Source organism: Pleurodeles waltl, chromosome 5, assembly GCF_031143425.1.
Source record: "Pleurodeles waltl isolate 20211129_DDA chromosome 5, aPleWal1.hap1.20221129, whole genome shotgun sequence".
Classification (NCBI taxonomy): domain Eukaryota; kingdom Metazoa; phylum Chordata; class Amphibia; order Caudata; family Salamandridae; genus Pleurodeles; species Pleurodeles waltl.
The window spans coordinates 904,591,462-904,611,064 of record NC_090444.1 but is presented as its reverse complement, the minus strand read 5'-3'; positions in this window follow the sequence as shown (position 1 = coordinate 904,611,064).

Below are 19,603 nucleotides of genomic sequence, written 5' to 3'. Positions count from 1 at the left end.
CTAGGCGTTGCATTCACACAGTAACAGGCACATTGCGGATTAATAAATGTGTGCAAATTACATTTTGTGATACCTCAGTGGTGGCTGACTCTCTGCTTGCTGTTCTCCTCCATAGGGCACGTCCGCTGGGGCAGGTGATGAGAAGGCGGCATCCTCCAGTCTACAGACCGCTAGTGGACCTGACGACAATGGAAGAGAGACACGTAATAGTCACCTACAGACTTGATTGTGCAGCAATCCAGGAACTGTGTGCCCAGTTGGAGCCAGACCTGATTTCATCTATCCGCCATCCCACAGGGATACCCCCTCTATTGCAGGTCCTGTCAGTACTCTGTTTCCTGGCAAGTGGGTCTTTTCAACCAACAGTGGCCATTGCATCAGGGATGTCCCAGACAATGTTCTCTAACGTGCTGTCCAGAGTGTTGTCTGCCCTGCTGAAACACATGCGCAGCTACATCGTTTTCCTTCAGGTGGAGGATTTGCTTACAGTGAAAGGTGACTTCTATGCCCTGGGACATATCCCCAACATCATAGGTGCCATTGATGGGACACATGTGGCCTTGGTACCCCCCGCAGGAGTGAACAGGTGTACAGAAACCGGAAGAGCTACCATTCGATGAATGTGCAGATGATATGTTTGGCCGACCAGTACATCTCCCATGTGAATGCCAAATTTCCGGGCTCAGTGCATGACGCTTACATTCTGAGGAATAGCAGAATCCCTTATGTGATGGGGTAACTCCGGAGGCACCGTGTGTGGCTAATAGGTGAGGACAAGGACCCTATACAGTGTGAATAGTTGTCTGGGTATGGGGTTGTCCCTACGGGTTAGTGTGTGTCTAACAGTTGTCCCTCGAAATTTGCAGGTGACTCTGGGTACCCCAACCTGTCATGGCTACTGACCCCAGTGAGAAATCCCAGGACAAGGACAGAGGAACGCTACATTGAGGTACATGGGCGAACTAGGAGGGTGATTGTACGGACCTTCAGCCTCCTGAAGACCAGGTTCCGGTGCCTCCATATGACAGGTGGTTCTCTCTACTACTCACCAAAGAAGGTGTGCCAGATCATCGTGGCCTGCTGTATACTGCACAACCTGGCTTTGTGACGACAGGTGCCTTTTCTGCAGGAGAATGGTCCAACTTGAGGTCTTGTGGCAACTGTGGAGCCTGTGGACAGTGAAGAAGAGGAGGCAGAAGAAGAGGATATCAACAACAGAAACAACATTACCCAGCAATACTTCCAGTGAGACACAGGTAAGAAGATGTCACTGCCTCACACATCTTATACTATTGTTAGAGCATTCATAAGTCTGTCATTTTCACTCAGTGTATGGACCCTGACTTGTCACTTTGCCTTTCCATTTACCATCCCTACAGCTGTGTTTAATCGGTATGTGGACAATTAAATTGACATTGCTATAGTCCATAGTTATTGCAATTACACATTTGTGAAAGCGCAGACTGACTCCAGATTGTTTTGTGATTGATGTGTGTTTATTTCAGTGTAAATAAGTGAAGGGGGTGGTAAAATGGGCAGGGGTGATGGTGGAGGAATGTCCATGGCAGAGTCCAGTCTATGTGTTTCACAGGTGCATTGTCCAAAGGGGCATAGGAAGTTGAGCAAGGGCAGTTGATGGATGGACAGGGTGACAAAGTGGGACAGAAGGGTGACATTCAGGGGGGTCTCATTTCCTGGCAGGGGTCTTGGCAATTTTCTCTTTCCCGTTCCTGGATCTCAGGTACCATTTGCAGGGTGGCTCTCCATCTGCAGGGGGTGGGGTGCTGGTGTCGTGGTCCTGTGGCGGTGCCTCCTGTCCACTAGCGCCGGCGGAGGTGGAGGGATGTTCATCATCCAGGCTAGTGTCAGGGGCCCCTTGTTGTGCCACAGTGTCCCTCCTGGTGTTGAGAAGGTCCTGCAGCACCCCTACAATGGTGACCAGGGTCGTGTTAATGGACTTCAGTTCCTCCCTGATCCCCAGATAGTGTTCCTTCTGTAGTCGCTGTGTCTCCTGAAAGTTGGCCAGTATCGTTGCCATCGTCTCCTGGGAATGATGGTACGCTCCCATGATGTTGGGGAGGGCCTCGGGGAGAGTTGGTTCCCTGGGCCTGTCCTCCGCCTGTGCCTGAGCAGTCCTCCCAGTTCCCCTGTTTTCCTGTTCCTCTGTCCCCTGAACCGTGTGCCCACTGCCCCCAGGTCCCTGATTTTCTTGGGGTGGTGGGTTTGCCTGGGTTCCCTGTAGTGGTGGACACACTGGTGCTTGACGTGTCCTGGGGACAGAGGGATGTGCCCGCTGGGTGGGTGCTGTGCTGGTGGTTCTGGAGGGGGAGGCTCTGTGGTGGCTTGTGCACTGTCAGGGGAACCGACAGTCCCGAGGTCCCAGATGGGCCGGGCTGGTCACCTTGATCCAGTTGTGCAGAGCTGCTGTCATCACTGTGGGCCTCGTCTGTGGGGGGACTGGATATGTCTGGAACCTCCTGTCCGGTGACGTTGGGTAGGGGTCCTGCAGGGGTGTGAAGGCATGATTATTGCATCTGTGTGTGCCATCGTGTGCAATGGGTGAGTGACCCTGTACTCCAGTGCTTGCATTCTTGTCTAGGTCCTTGTCCGATATTTGGTTTGGGGGTCTATGTGGGTATCTGTAGTGGACATGCTTTGATGATGGGTGTCCATGCTTTGGTGTTGCGTGCAGGGCTTGGTGTTGGGATGGGTGGGTTGTGATGGTGGGACATATATGAGGTGTTGGAGTGATGGGGGTGAGGGTGAGAGTGGGGTTATCTGATGGCATGCAGGTAGGGTGGGGGATATAATAGTTAAGAGTTGACTTACCAGATTCCATTCCTTCTGCTACTCCTGTGAGGCCCTCAGGATGCAGTATTCCCAAGACTTGCTCCTCCCATGTTGTTAGTTGTGGGGGAGGGGGTGGGGGTCCACCGCCAGTCCTCTGTACTGCAATCTGGTGTCTGGAGACAACGGAACGCACCTTCCCCCGTAGGTCGTTCCACCTCTTCCTGATGTCATCCCGTGTTCTTGGATGCTGTCCCACTGCGTTGACCCTGTCGACGATTCTGCGCCATAGCTCCATCTTCCTAGCAATGGAGGTGTGCTGCACCTGTTATCAAAATAGCTGTGGCTCTACCCAGACGATTTCCTCCACCATGACCCTGAGCTCCTCCTCAGAGAACCTGGGGTGTCGTTGAGGTGCCATGATGTGGTGTGGGTGATGTGTGAGGTGGTGTGTGTTGTGATGTGTGAGGGGATGTGCTGGTGTGTGTTGTTTGAGGTGCGTGGTTGTTGTGTGAGTGATGATGTTGTGTGTCTGTGGATGCTAGTGTTGTTTCTGGTGGTGTCTCTCTCTGGCCTTCTTTCGAAATTTTTGTAGTAAGGGTTTGTGGGTGATGTGGGTGTGTGTTGTATATTGGATTGGGTGTGTAGGAGTGGTGTGTGTATGTGTATCAGATGTGTGTATTTCGAATTGTCCAATGTGGTTTTGTTTTGTAAATGTGTGTGTATTTTAAGCGTGGCGGTGTGTACCGCCAATGGAATACCGCAGTTGAAATTCATGGGTCGTGACAGTGTGGGCGTATTCCTGTTGGCGTGACGGTGGAGGTTTTGGTATCGCCAGTTTATTACTGACCTTTGGTGTGGCGGACTTGTGTGGGTGTCTGGATTATGGCGGATTTCGAGCTGTGGGTCGTAATAGCTGCAGCGGAATTCTGCCGCCGCAGCGGGGTGTTGGCGGTCTTCTGCTCGGCAGTAAGCGGCATTTACCACCAATGTTGTAATGAGGGCCATAATCCTTCAAATTTAGTCAAGAGATTTTGTAGGCCTGGTGAAGACGTAGATAGGAGAAGGGTATCGACTGTGAAAAGGAGCTAGGGGATCTTCATTCCACTCAGCTTCGGGTCATCAACCTTCTCAACGTTATGATCAACAACACCATTGATAGAGAGAAAACAAAGTGGGCGCCAGCATACACCCCTGGCAAAGTCCTAAGCATACAGGGATGAGGTCTGTCAGTTCGCCACCAGGGCCCCATCTCACTCTCACATAATTAGATTGGTGAAGCCTGATGATAATATCCAGAATATCAGGTGGGACTCCCAAATCACTAAGGACATCCCAAAGGATGTGTCTCGGGACCAGGTTGAACGCAGACCTAGGATCAACAAAATCTACGTAGAGGAAATCTTTCAAGAGGAGAACATATTTCCAGATGATAAGAAAAAACTCAAAGCTCTTGATCTGTAGTGCTGATGTTACGCAAAAACCAGTCTGGAAGGGATACAAGATTTTGGTCTCCTCTAGCCAATCCTCAAGGTTGAAAAGTTGCTTAGAACAAAAAGTTTTTTGAAGATTGTCTAGGAGCCCTATTGGTCTATAATTTTTAGGCTCGATCCTATCAAACGTTTTTAAGGAGAAGGATTTTATGGGGCCCTGCCCAGGTGGGAGGTAAAGCATCTCCTTTAAGGATTTCATTTGAGAAACTCTTGATATAGGGGTCCCAGATATCAATCTCATATTTAAATAGATCGATGGGAATGGCTTCAGTTTCAATGCCTTACCTGAATGTAAAGAATCAATGGACAATCTTGTGTCTGTTAGAGAACAAGAGAGCTCTTTACATTCAGAAGTAGCTGGGGAGGGTTGGCAGAGAGGGGCAGATCTTGTGAAATGTCTGCATAAAGCGGGTAGACATGGTCTAACCAGATTGATGATTGAATAAAGTGGTCAGTGTGGGTACTAGCCCAAATATGGCCATCTGAAATAATCCACCAGATCTGCACCTCCTGCCTGTTTTGTGCATCGTCAAACAGATCCTGCCAGATGGTTTCGTCCCATTTGTGTTGTTTAACTTTAAGGGTCTGCTTATAAGATTGGCAAGCAACATGAACAACAGCTGGTTTTTCAGCTTTGATCTCCCTCAGAAGACATGCCTTGGCCCTATGACAATCTTGATCGTACCAAGAAATAGATTTGAAGGGTTTGTTATGATGATCTTTATATGGCTTTAAAAAACAGCTCTTTACGTGACTGAAAGAAGGAGAGATCGTTATCTGATATCACTTTATTAGGAAAAGAGCAATGTTCCAGGTTTGCAAACGTGGCCAGGAAAGAGGTGTAAATCTCGCCCAACAAGTCAGGGTTGTTTGCTATAGATTGCCACTTAATGCCCCTGCTATTATTAGAGATGGATGGGAGAGTTTGAAGCCTCATTTGAGGGGCTGATGAGTTGCAAAATAAGTTCCCGGATAATGTTAAATATAAGACATAGTGATAGCTATCATCTCTATGGAGATTCTTAAAGTCCCTTTAATCATCCCAGTGTCTAATATTGATGATACAATAATCAAAGCATGATTTCTTGTGGCCCCTTTTATACATAAAGGCTCTGGATTTACCCAGTTCTTCCATTACATGCTATAAGGCCAAAAGAGAGCGTTAGGGAAGCAAGCTGAAAAGCTTCTGAGGACCAAGCTTTTAAAGAGTCAGCCTCCAAAGATGAATACCAAGGGCTTCATCTTCAGTTTGAGTTATTATTGTAATGGATTTAATTGGTACATAAGTGGTGTTGAAATCACCTGCTATGACTGAGAACTCAGAACTAGAACACAAAGAAAGAAAATTTGCCTTGAGGGCAGTGGTCGAAGACTCTTTGTTTTTAGGGCGCCATTAGATTATAAATGTTTAAGATGTGAATAGAGCTCCCTTTGCAGCAAGTAAGATTTAGTCCTAGTATATCAGGTGACAAGATATCTAACCTCTTGCGTTGGTAGCAAAGCGATATTTTGAGCCAGATAATCAGGTCCCATGAAGGTCTACAGTTTGTAGAAGGTATTGCATTATTACAAAAAGAGATGTACCCAGGTCTATAGAGCAAAGAAACAGCCCAGGATTAAAATTATGTGAAAAGAATCAATAAAGCTTTTCCAAGCAGGGTCCATCATTTTATGGCCAATCCTGGCTACATTCCATGATCAGCATTCAAAGTCTGTAAGTCAACTGTTTGCTTTACGTGAAGAGAGAAGGGATTAATCATTGGCCTCAAGATGGCTGGTAAACGAGCAGTGCCGTAAGTGGTAGAAGCCTTGGGTGGGGGTAGTCAATCTATCTCATTGAGAGGAGCATTAACATTGGGAAAAGAAGTCAAAGGAGGTGGTAGCAAATCAGTGTTCAAGTGATATGGGTGTAGCTGGAGGGTTAGACTGAGATGTGGAGGGCCTGTCACCTACCCATTAGAAAATAGAAGTGCTAGAAACGCAAGGGCGTGGTTGGGGGGGGGTCAGACCAGGCCCTATTAGTGATGCTGAGTTTGAACGTAATAGAAGAGCCTGATGGAGCTAGATACCGAGAATCCATGCTTATCAAACCCTGGGCTAAAGATTCACTGGCAAGCACCACACAAATGCAATCCAAGGGGATGTTGCTCGTCGACATCCTTTGTGCCCTGATGTTGTCTGAACGAATGATAGAAAGTCACCCACTTTGGGTTCCAATCCAATAGACGACTTTGTTAATGAGAGAGTTGCTATCTTCAAATGACTGGGACCGAGCTTGGGCAGATTGATCATAAAGACCTTTGAGCCCACGCAGTTGTGTGAGGCTAAAAGGGGCATTAGCCTTGAGTGATAAAAAGATAGGAAGCATAAACGTGAGATGATGGCTTTGGGCAGGGTTCCGAGCTGATGTCGGCCCCATATTGGGAGAGAGAAAAGATTGATTACGCAAGGATGAATCATCCTATAGCTTTGGGTCATCTGGGAGCAGAAAACTCTCCCCCTCATGGTGATAGGTTGTCAAACGGGTAGCATCAATACATGAAAAAAGTTGGAAAGTGATGCAGGAGTTGTTAATAAAATCCAAAAGGAGGGACAGGGAGATTAATGGTCCAGTGTACGACCTCCCCAACTATATCCTATGTGAGACAAATAAAGTACACTGTTCCAATGAAGAGAGAGAAAAACCACAGGGAAGTGCTGTTGCTCAGAAGCAAAAGCCCTCACACATCCTGTATGATGTCAAGCTTCACCATTGGGCCTGCTCTTCATCAGACTGGCGCTGCAATGTCTGACGGGCACCCCCAAAAAAGGGGGGCTCTTAGCCAGAGATCTTATTTCCAAATGTGGCTGGGCCAATAGATAGAGTAGGAGAGCAAGGAAGGGTAGAATAAATTTGGCTCTAAACCATAAAGTCAGCTTCAAATTTAATATTTCAGAGGAAGGCTTAGGCCAAAGTTAAAAAAGTGTGGAGAGTGCTGGAAGAGGTGATGCTCATGTGCGCTTTCAAAACAAGCTAAACAAAAACGAAGGGGCAGGAAACTCTCCTACCTCTTCTAGTACTCGGTCGACATGTTTCGCGTCTCAAGGGTCCCCACGGATCCATGACGCTTCATCAGGACCAAAAACGTCAACTTCTCCTAAATACAACTGTCTGCAAATTAAACAGTCTACTAAGCTCCGGTCACTTACTTCAACCACTTTCACGTCTGACTAGACTAGTCAAAAGGTCGCCCGTCCCAAATTGTGTTACCGGCTCCCTAGGAGTACACAAGCCCACAGCAGGTGCTCATTTTGATGACGCCTGTTGGAAAACTGAGGACCTACGCCGGGACTGCGTTCCCGAGGAGTTGTTAATGCCTGTGGAAGATCAGTGGTAGAGGTGGGCAGCCGGGCAGGTTGATTTGAAGCCGCTCTGGTAGCATGAAGGCATTCTGCAGGCAAGCTAGCTCTAGGGGGTTCATCCTGGTCTGTAGGTGAATATCTCAAAAGCAATCATTTAAGGTTAGCTTTCTCCTTATTCAGGGCACTAAATGTATCAAATAAATTCTGTACCGATAAATGATCCAAAACAAAGGAGACAGGGTTACTTCCGGTCTCCAGGAGTTTGGGTTGGTCTGCTTCTTGCTTAGCCTGTAAGTCTTGTAGCATTATAAATCTATTCCTGCATTAGATTGGGAGGCTGGGCAGTTCACAGCCCTAATTGTCTGCAAGAACAAGGGTAGTGGAAACTGGTCCAGGTCTGGGTGTGGAATTAAGGGAATGAGAAGACCTACACTTGGTAGAGAGTGTTAATGGGGTATTTTTATCAGGCTTATTGAAAAAGTGTGTGATCTTTGGGGCACTCTTATGCGTTTGCCCTCAGTGATTAAGGATTCTACCACAGAATGTCGATTTCTTTAACCGTTTGTGTGCCCAGGACGAGGTGATCCCGTCCAAGGCGCTGGTTCCCCGGTGCCTTGGACGAGATCACCTCGTCCTGCTATGGGCCCCTGGGGGGAGCGCTAGCATGATCCTTTTATTTACATGATAAGCAGAGCGGCCCCTTGGGCAAGGGCCACTCCTCGGGGGCAATTTATTTCTAGGCCATTTCTGCACCCCCCCGGGGGCAGATTGGCCTAATATTATTAGGCCAATCGGGGGGCAGAAAACCACTAGACACCAGGGATAATTCTTTATTTGTTTACTTTTATTTTTTTATGTTTGGGGAGTGACCCCTTAGGCAAGTGTCGCTCCCGGGGGGCAAATTATTACTAAGCCATTTCTGCCCCACCCCCCCCCGGGGGCAGATCGGCCTAATATAATCCGGAGGGGCAGAACCCACAAGACACCAGGGATTTTTTTTTTTATATACTAACGCATAAGGGGAGCGGCCCCTTTGGCAAAGGCCACTCCCGGGGGAGCAAAGTATTTTTAGGCCTTTTCTGCCCCCCCTGGAGGCAGATTGGCCTAATATAATTAGGCGGATCTGCCTCCGGGGGGGAAGAAACCTCTAGACACCAGGGATATATATATTTTTTATTTACTTTATGTTTTTATGTATGGGGAGCGACTCCTTAGACAAGGGTCACTCCCCTGGGGGGCAACTTGTATTTAGGCCATTTCTGCCCCCCTTGGGAGCAGATCAGCCTATTTTTGTTAGGCCAATCTGCCCCCAAAGGGGGTAGAAACTTCTAGACACCATGGATTGGTGTGTGTGTGTATGTATGTGTTTTGTTTGGAGGGGCAGCCCCTTGGGCAAGGGTCTCTCCCCATGGGGCCACATTACTGTTGGCCCTTGGGGCAGATTGGCCTATTTTGGAAGGCCCGTCTGCCCCCAAGGGGACAGAAAGCCCACCAGAGACCAGGGAAGATTTTTTTTTCAAAATAAGAAGTTGGGGGTATGGCCATACCCCCACCCCAAATAAATGGGGCCAGAGTTGTTCTGCCCACCAGTGGCCAGATTGGGCAATTACCCCTGATCCACACCCCGGGGGGACAGAAAGTCTACTAGATGCCAGAGAATTAAAAAAATAAAAGAAAATAGTGGGGTGGTGGCTACCAACCAGTATGGGCCTGGTTATGCCCCCACCGGAACTGAAGGGGCTAACAGTCTTTCAGCTCTCCCCTGCACACTAAAAGATCTTATCCCATGGCAAGCAAGAGGACATTTGATTATTTTTGTTTTTTGTTTTACATTTGGGCCATGAGAGCTCGGTAACTCTCAAAATCGTCCCACTTGGAATGGTGGGGGCTGCACTTTTTTTTTACTTTGCCATGTAGAAAAATCCACAAGACCTAGACACATCTGAAAACTAAACATCTAGTTGATTCCAGGGTGGTGTGCTTCACATGCACCCTGCACCATTTCCTTACCCACAATGCCCTGCAAACCTGCAACTTTGCTGGAAAGCACACATTTTTCCCACATTTTTGTGATGGAACCTTCCGGAATCTGCAGTAATCCACAAAATTCCTACCACCCAGCATTGTCTCATTTATACCGATAAAATTTCTGCTGCACTTGTCAGCCTAAATTTTTTTTTTTCAAACTGCCCTTTTGGACCCACTTTGGTTCCCCCTCAATTTCGACGTGTTTTTGGCTCTTCCCTGTCACAAACACTTGGCCCACCTACACAAGTGAGGTATCATTTTTACCGGGAGACTGAGGGGAACATTGGGCGGTAGGTAATTTGTCCCGGTGCAATGATCCCACACAGAAATGTGGGAAAATTTTGATTTTTTAGCTAAATTTGCTGTTTGCTGAGGATTCTGGGTAAGAAAATATTGGGGGATCAACACAAGTCACACCTCCCTTGACTCCCTCGGGTGTCTAGTTTTCAGAAATGTCTGGGTTTGGTAGGTTTCCCTAGATGGCTGCTGAGCCCAGGACCAAAAACGCAGGTGCCCCCCCGGCAAAAACAGGTCGTTTTCTATTTGATAATTTTGATGTGTCCACGTTGTGTTTTGGGGCATTTCCTGTCGCGGGCACCAGGCCTACCCACAAAAGTGAGGTATCATTTTTATCAGGAGACTTGGGGGAATGCTGGGTGGAAGGAAATTTGTGGCTCTTCTCTGATTCTAGAACTTTCTGTCACTGAAATGAGAGGAAAAATAATTTTTTTGGCCACATTTTGAGGTTTGCAGAGGATTCTGGGTAACAGAACCTGATCAGACCCAACAAGTCACCCCATCTTGGATTCCCCTAGGTGTCTAGTTTTCAAAACTGCGCAGGTTTGCTAGATTTCCCTGGGTGCCGGCTGAGCAGCTAGAGGCCAAAATCCACAGCTAGGCACTTTGCAAAAAACAGCTCTGTTTTCTTTGTGAAAATGTGATGTGTCCAAGTTGTGTTTTGGGGCTTTTCCTGTTGCGGGCGCTTGGCCTACCCCCACAAGTGAGGTACAATTTTTATCGGGAGACTTGGGGGAATGCTGGGTGGAAGGAAATTTGTGGCTCCTCTCAGATTCCAGAACTTTCTATCACCGAAATGTCAGGAAAAAGTATTTTTTTAGCCACATTTTGAGGTTTGCAAAGGATTCTGGGAAACAGAACCTGGTCAGAGCCTGACAAGTAACCCCATCTTGGATTCCCCTAGGTCTCTAGTTTTCATAAATGCACAGGTTTGGAAGGTTTCCCCAGGTGGCGGCTGAGCTGGAGGCCAAAATCCACTGGTAGGCACTTTGCAAAAAACACCTCTGTTTTCTGTGAAAAATGTGATGTGTCCACGGTGTGTTTTGGGGCATTTCCTGTCGCGAGCACTAGTCCTACCCACACAAGTGAGGTACCATTTGTATCGGAAGACTTGGGGGAACATAGAATAGCAAAACAAGTGTTAGTGCCCCTTGCCTTTCTCTACATTTTTTCCTTCCAAATATAAGATAGTGTGTAAAAAAGTCGTCTATTTGAGAAATGCCCTGTAATTCACATGCTAGTATGGGCACCACAGAATTCAGAGATGTGCAAATAACCACTGCTCCTCAACACCGTATCTTGTGCCCGTTTTGGAAATACAAAGGTTTTCTTGATACATATTTTTGACTCTTTATATTTCAGCAAATGAATTGCTGTATACCCGGTATAGAATGAAAACCCACTGCAAGGTGCAGCTCATTTATTGGCTCTGGGTGCCTAGGGTTCTTGATGAACCTACAAGCCCTATATATCCCCACAACCGGAAGAGTCCAGCGGACCTAACAGTATATTGCTTTCAAAAAGTTGACATTGCAGGAAAAAGTTACAGAGTAAAACGTAGAGAAATATTGCTGTTTTTTTTCGCTTCAATTTCAATATTTTTTTATTTCAGTTGTTATTTTCTGTAGGAAACCCTTGTAGGATGTACACAAATTACCCATTGCTGAATTCAGAATTGTGTCTACTTTTCAGAAATGTTTAGGTTTCTGGGATCCAGCATTGGTTTCACACCCATTACTGTCACTGACTGGAAGGAGGCCGAAAGCACAAAAAATCGTAAAAATGGGGTATGTCCCAGTAAAATGCCAAAATTGTGTTGAAAAATTGGGTTATCTGATTCAAGTCTGCCTGTTCCTGAAAGCTGGGAAGCTGGTAATTTTAGCACCGCAAACCCTTTGTTGATGCCATTTTCAGGGAAAAAACACAAGCCTTCTTCTGCAGCCCTTTTTTCCCATTTAAAAAAAAAAAACTACATTGTCAGTGTGTTTTGCCTAATTTCTTGGCCTCCTTCAGGGGAACCCACAAAGACTGGGTACCTCTAGAATCCCTCGGATGTTGGAAAAAAAGGACGCAAATTTGGCATTGGTAGCTTATATGGACAAAAAGTTATGAGGGCCTATGCGAGAACCATTCCAAATAGGTAAAAAAAAAGGCCTGGCACAGGAGGGGGAAAAGGCCTGGCAGCGAAGGGGTTAAGGGTACAGTTCTCAGCAGCGTGGTTAAGAGTTTTTTTGGTCTTGCGTTCCGGAGAAAGCCCTCTTCTACTTTTCTTTTATCCATGTTAGACTCAGTGATATATTGATATACTCAATAATGGAAACCTGAAGAGAAACACGGCCTTAATTCTAGATAGCCCTAGATCATGGTGTAATGGCTTGGATATATGCGCAAATGGATTATCTGGGACAGCAAATACTACAAACGTGCTTATAAAAACAGATCTGAAAGCAAGTCTAAATAGAAAAAAGGAAAAAGAAAATCAATAAGTATAACCTAAGAAGAAAAGGGACAAGCGTCTTATATAAGTGCCCTAGGCTCACCTTGACATGCAAATATTTAAAATGTAAACATTTGTGTTTGAGCAATCAAAGGGATAAAAACTTGTCCCAACGGAATACCATGAGAAGGCACAGGGGGACAACAGAAGCTATGCAAGCTGTAGGTCAAACAATGAAGTTCCAGGAGCCCCCGGCTTACTGGTCCTGCAAGGACTTGTGGGGATAATAATCCAAGTGTGCACCACTCCCTTTCCTTAGAGCCAGACACACTGAGCACACAAACCCATCTCCACCGAGAGCCGAAGAGACAATGCAGGCGGAGACCAAGATAGAGCTTGGCTCTATTTACAGACGTCCATCCGCCACATACACACATCATTACTTGTCTTAGTAATCAGTCAAGTTGGAGTCAGTGTCCCGGCCCCACATGAAGCCAAAAAGAAAACAGAAATAAGCCAGAAAGTGACACGGGCCAAACATAGAGTGAACTCTGGCCTCCCTTGCTCCCCAGAGGTTTAGGTTGTGCTCAAAGCAAGCTGGGGGATGATGTCCCAATAAGCTTAAAGAGGAGGCGGGGGAATGCCGGTAGGAGTCAAGATGGAATGCACTGCAAGGTATTTAATGGTCAGTCGCTCCGACCAATCACCAAGACATATACTTATATCCAAACCAGTTGGGCAATAGTAAACAGTGGGCAAAATCCTTTCCCAGTGGGAGGCCAAAATGAAGATTCAAACAGGCCCGAAGGGAAGCACGTCTTAGGCGGCAAGAAATCGGCACCCAACATAGGCCCCATGGTCCCTCCTCCCTGTATGAATGTATGGATGAAGCTTGCTCTAACTTAGGGCCAAAGGAGATGCGCTGGTAAAGGCTGAGATTGAAAACGTACCTGGATGTTTTGAAGGGATATTGCCAATAGTGCTGCAATAGATGCCCAGATGCAAAAACCAAGGGGATGTCCCTGCCCTAACTCTTCCTGGCGCTGGCGGGCACAGATCAGGCCCGTCCTTGGCCCGAGCATCGCCCAGGTATGCATCCCCCGCCGCCGGTGAAGAAGATACGCTTTATAACACCAAACCAGCATGATGGAGGCAGATGCAGGTGATTAAGGGCCTGCTCCTCTGTCCCTGGATGACCTGAGACTTGTAGTCCCCCTTCCCCAGCCTCTAAATGTATCCCGCGTTGTGAAGAAGATACGCTTTATAGCCCCAAACCAACATAATACAAGCAGATGCAGGTGTGAGTGATTAGGGTCCTCCCCCTTTGCCCCTGGAGGACCTGGAACTCGTAGTCTCCCTTCTGCAGCACCTAATGCATCCACACTAATGTAATGGTCATGTGTATAGCTGCTATGCGCAGAGCATAGACATAGTAATTTGTCACCTGCCGATTTCTCCTCTACCAGCTGACTCACAACAGTTGAATACCTCAGATTGCTTTATACTCACTCACATGGGTTGTGGGTAGGCCAAAAGTGACCATCCTGCCTGTGTGCGCGTGTGATAGTTTGCTGGGGCACAAGACCTTTTACATTTAGCAATCTTACACATTCACGGCCTGATTCACAACAGTAAACTTACAGTTTAGTGTAAGTTTAGGCTCTTTTAGTATGCACAAACTAATTTTACCAGAAGTAACTGTAAGACTGTGAAGTCTCCACATTCGTAGCGGAGACTCAGCACATTAAAAGATAGACTGCCCTAACTTTTTATCTGCGTAGCTTCTTCCACAAGTGCAGAGACTCCATTGTGGTAAATATATCAATAATAAAATGACTTTGAGCATACCAAAATAACCTAAATTTACAATAATATGTAATTTTACCTTTGTGAATCAGGCCCTTAGAAAGAATCTGTGACTATATTGTGTTGTTACCATTCTAACGTCATTTGCTGGCATGAAAAATTACTCTGTTTACAGCAAAAACATGGTTCCCTGTAGAAGTTAAACACGTTTTCTATTCTGGTAACATACATTTTCGTTACAGAAGGTAGGTAGTGTAACATATATTTCAGAAATTTCACTATATCATGCACCATTTGTTCATAGTAAACATTGCAGAGATATGTTTCTCAACTTTACCTTCAGATATATTCATTCATGGACACTTTTTCATATTGATGCAATCATATTTTGCTACAGAGAACACACTATATATATTTTGATCTACTAGATCTGTTTTGTTGTAGACACCTTCTTCACATGTACATATCAGTTATTTCTGTGCCACCAAACATCAGACTATGGAAATCACCGTAGCATGAATGAATGTAAAGAAATAGATATACAAATTCCGCATAGTTGCAAATTATATACTTACAACAACCTTTGTAAATGTGTTCCCACTGTTGCACTGCCACAACATATACTCCTACGTATGCATGATCTACAAAAGAAAACGTTGATTCACACAACAGCCCTTACATAATACCTCAGACTTACCCTCTTGTCGCTGCTCTCTGGCCTTCAGCTCCCCATTATGCAGTGGATAGGCCACCAGAAATATGTGGGCTATTAGGGGTTTAGAATGCGCAGCACCCGCTTTTGCTGCCGGGGCTATCTGACAGAGCCACGCAAGCAGTTACCCCGCAGTCATTACAACGACTGCAACACTACCACGCATTCAATAACAATGAGAAATTTTGCAATATATATATATATATATCACTTAAAAAAACAAAGGTTACAGGGGCATTTTAGATAGGTTCTGACTTCTGAATTTACTCCTACAAAACCTTAGAAATTCACCAGTTACAGTTATTTCAAGTAACTATAAACTCATGCTCTAAGGTAACTTTAACTCGTGCCCCAGCCATGCACAGTTTTTCATGAATAATTTTGCAGCAAATGTTACAGTGATATTATCAATGATGTTATAAACATTTCATGATTGCTGTAATATCTGGGGTAATTAGCAGTCTGATTAGTTGAGTAAAGTAAAGTAATTTTTATTACCATACATCGGCTGTGTGTGGGGTAGGCTGCCAGGCCTCGCCCACGGCCAGTCCCTGCAGCCAACCCTCCTAACCACCCATCCTCACGCTGCGCACGGCCTTTGGCCTTGCTCAGCGGAGTTGGCCACATGGCCTTTTTCTGTGCCTGTAAGAATAGGTATGAGAGGGTGTCTCTGAGTGTGAGAGTGGCTATGAGACGGTCTATGTGGGTGTGAGAGTGTCTGATTGAGTTCCAATAGATTAAAGATGCATTCACCTCCACAAAGGATTTCAGATCGATTTTTAATATGAAAACACTGAGTAAGCATACTTGCTCTGCCTTCGTCAAGCCCAGGAGTTAGGATAATTTGTCTTTTACAGAAGTGGAGCTTCAAACGGGGCACCTGCTATGTTTATATTTCTAAGTGCTTCCTCTTGAGGTTTAATTTCTTTGAAATGAGCATCATGGCCGGAACGGAAGCTCACCTGCTTGTTTATCCAGCAAGAGTCACAGTTTTGTATAACATATCTACCAAACTGGAGCACCTTCTACTGGTTAGGTAGTAAGTGCTTCCTCGTTGGGTTAATATGCATTGTGGCGGAGCGGGGCCACGCTGCCCCCCTCCCCCAGCCAATTTTGGCCCTGGGGACCCCATCTCCCAGAGTCAGTATTTCAATGGGGGGGGGCATTCAGCTCCCCCTACCCTAGCCGATTTCAGCCCCCAGGGAGCATATCCCCCAGGACCCAGCATCACCATTATCTTGTTTTTTGGGGAGGAGAGGGGTGACACAGCACCCCTCCCCCGGCCAATTTCAGCTCTGGGGACACCATCCTCTATGGGCCGGCCTTACCATTATAATTTTTTTTGGGGGGGGGGGGGGCACGCAGCTCTCCTCCCCCGGCTGATTTTGGCCCCAGGGACCGCCATTCCCCGTGACCTGTCATCATTATTATCTTTTTTGGGGATGGGAGAGCCCGGCCCCCGGCCATCAATCCTGGTTGCACCGCAGTGCACCCAGTGTGCGTTGGGGACCTCAGGGGGGTGCTCAAGGCCTGACGGTCCCAGCCGACTCTCCACCTCCTGCAGGAGCCAGCATTTCTGTTACAGAGAGGGAGCTGCTACTCTCGCCCCCCACCATGCACAGCTTTTGCTTCAATAATTTGACTGCTGATTTTTCATTGACAGATATATTGATGTTATAAAGGTTGTCATGAGTGCTGTAATATCTGGGGTAATTAGCAGTGCATGGTGACGGCGCGAGCTATAGTTACCTTAGGCTGCGAGTTACATTTGCTTGAAATAACTCTAACTATAACTGCCGAATTTCTCTGGATTGTGCGAATACATTCAGAGGCTAACTAAAACATCCCTGTAACCTTTGGTTTTTAAGTGAATGCCTAAGTTTTTTATAATTATATTTTCTAACTATAACGTACCTCTATCCGTTTGTTTTTTTCAGCAAATTTCTCTGTTTTTTAACGTAAAGTAATTTTCACTACTATATTTTAATCCAACCACTGCGTGGAGGTTGTGCGCAGGGCCTAGCCATGCCCTGTGGCCAACCCCCTATAAGGGTCAAGCCCTGTGGCGGGTCCCTCTGGCGGGTCCCTGTGGCCATCCCCAATACCCACTCAACCCCACACTGTGCACGGCCTTTGGCTGTGCAAAGCGGGAGGTGGCCGCAGGACCTGTCTCTCTGGGTGTGAGAATAGGTGTTGAGAGGGTGTCTATGGGTGTGAGAGTGTCTGTTTGGGTGTGAGAGTGGATGTGAGAAAATCTATGTTTTTGTGAGAGTGTCTGTCTGGGTGTGAGAATAAGTGTAAGAGTGTGCCTCTGGGTGTGACAGTAGGTGTGAGAGTTTCTCTGTGAGTGGGTGCGAGAATGTCTGAGTGGGTCTGTGAGTGGGTGCAGGAGTGTCTAAGTGGGTGTGTGAGTAAGAGCACAAGTCTCTGAGTGGGTCTATTTGTTGGTGTGGGGTCTCTGAGTGGGTCTGTGAGCGAGTGCGTGAGTCTGTGAGTGGATGCATGAGTCTTTGAGTGGGTGCGTGAGTCTCTGAGTGGGTCTGTGAGTGGGTGCATGAGTGTCGGAGTAGGTCTGTGAGTGGGTCCATGAGTCTCTGAGTAGGTCTGTGAGTGGGTGCATAAGTGTCTGAGTGCATCTGTGAGTGGGCGTGTGAGTGTCTTTGTGGGTGTGTCAGTAGCTGTGAGAGTGACTCGGCCACAAAGGAACCTCACCTGCCCTTTTATCCAACAAGAGTCCACAGCTTTGCATGAAATATCTACATATGTGAAGTTCTTTGTGCCACCTTGGTTAAATGACCAGTATGTATTCTACACTGCAACTGTGTAATGGACCACAACGAAATGTTATCAGTGACCTTGTGTGCATTATGGCAACATGATTGTTCCTGTTGCCTGTATCTCTAGAATACTGTGATAACATGAATCCTCCTATAGAGTGGCGAACAAAACTACAAAGATGTAAATCTCCACCAAACCAGGGTCCTTCCTCTTATCTACATGAAGTTGAAGTAAATGCTTCTTTGTTTTGTGGAGTTGTCCTGATATTCCTCAGCATCAAAAACGCACCACCAAAACTGGTGGGAAAGCCTCTCCCTGGGCTGATTTTGGCCCAACTGACCCAATTCCCCAGGGCCTGTTAATGTCACCTGGGTGCCCTGTGCACCCAGTGGGCACGATGGGGATCACGAGGGGAGCCACAAGGCCCCCACGGTCCCAGCCGGCTCCCCGCCAACTGCAGGAGCCGGCATTGCTCTTGCACAATAGAAGCTGCTAAACATGTGTGTGCAAGAGCAATAGTTTCATCTCTTTCCATGCCTGCATCTCAGCAGGCAGGCAAAGAGATGAAACATCTGCTTCCAGTGGGCAGGAGCACTTTGACAGCTCTCACCCGACGGAAGCAGAGTGTTTGCTATGACTTGGCGGGAGCTGTTAAAGCTCCCACCAAGTCAGAGCAAACACCTATGTTCTGGGGGTGGGCACCCCGGGACGGAGCAGGAGCTGGCCTTGGGGGGCGGCGGTCCCCTGGGCTATTACTGGATCCACCAGGGGGGCTGCGCGCCTCCCCTCCAACCTTTAATTTATCCCCAAGGAGATGGTGGTCCCTGGCGCTGTGGAGGGGGCTGTAGAGGGGGCCGTATGGGCCTCCCCAATTACAAATAAACATTTTGCCCTAGGAGGTGATGATCCCCGGGGCTCATATAAGCCCTAGGAGGGAGGACCTGTGCACCTCTCTCCTTTTTTCACCCCCCAGTGCCCCCGGGACCAGGCTTATAAATGTTAAGTGTGTTTTTTTAAGTTTATGGTGATATCTATCTATCTATCTATCTATCTATCTATCTATCTATCTATCTATCTATCTATCTATCTATCTATCTATCTACCTATATATATATATATATATATATATATATATATATATATATATATAACATACATATGTGTGTCTGGGTGTGTGTGTGTGTGTATATATATATATATGTATATATGTTTCTCCAAATGCCACTGAAAATGCCGAACACTTAACGATGGGTGCCTCTTCCGTGCAAGTGGCATACACGTAAAACATACCAACAAAAACGGCTTTCCTTCAAAGCCATAAAGGAGCACTCTCCAGGTTGCAGCTAAGTTCATTTCCCCAGCATGACGCGTTTCGGCTAAATACCTTTCTCAAATGCCAGTAAAATAAAAAAACGACACTCGTATTTGGCTGTTTAAATAGTTTCCCTTCATTGTTAGTTTTGATATTAGTCATCAGTGAGAGTGCTCCTTTATGGCTTTGAAGGAAAGCCGTTTTTGTTGGTATATATATATATGTATATATATATATATATATATATATATATATATTTATATATATATATTTATATATATTTTACCTTGTGGCGGTTGCCACCAGGTTGTTATAGTTAGGACCTAGTTTATATAGAAAAAGTGTTTTTGGTTTTGCTATTAACTTTGGTGCCGTTTGATGAATCTTCACAAAACTGCAGCTTCTGTCTGGAAAGTTTCAGGGTGATCTGTCAGGCGGGGCTGATAAAAAGGGGGGGGGGGCAAAACGATCTCCCCATTTATTTTTCCATAGGACCCTTAGACACGTCTATAGCCAGAACCACTGAACAGAATTACACCAAATTTGGCATGAAGCTAGATTCTGCTCCTCAGATCACGCTTTGTCTGATTTTGTGCAAATCCGTTCAGTAG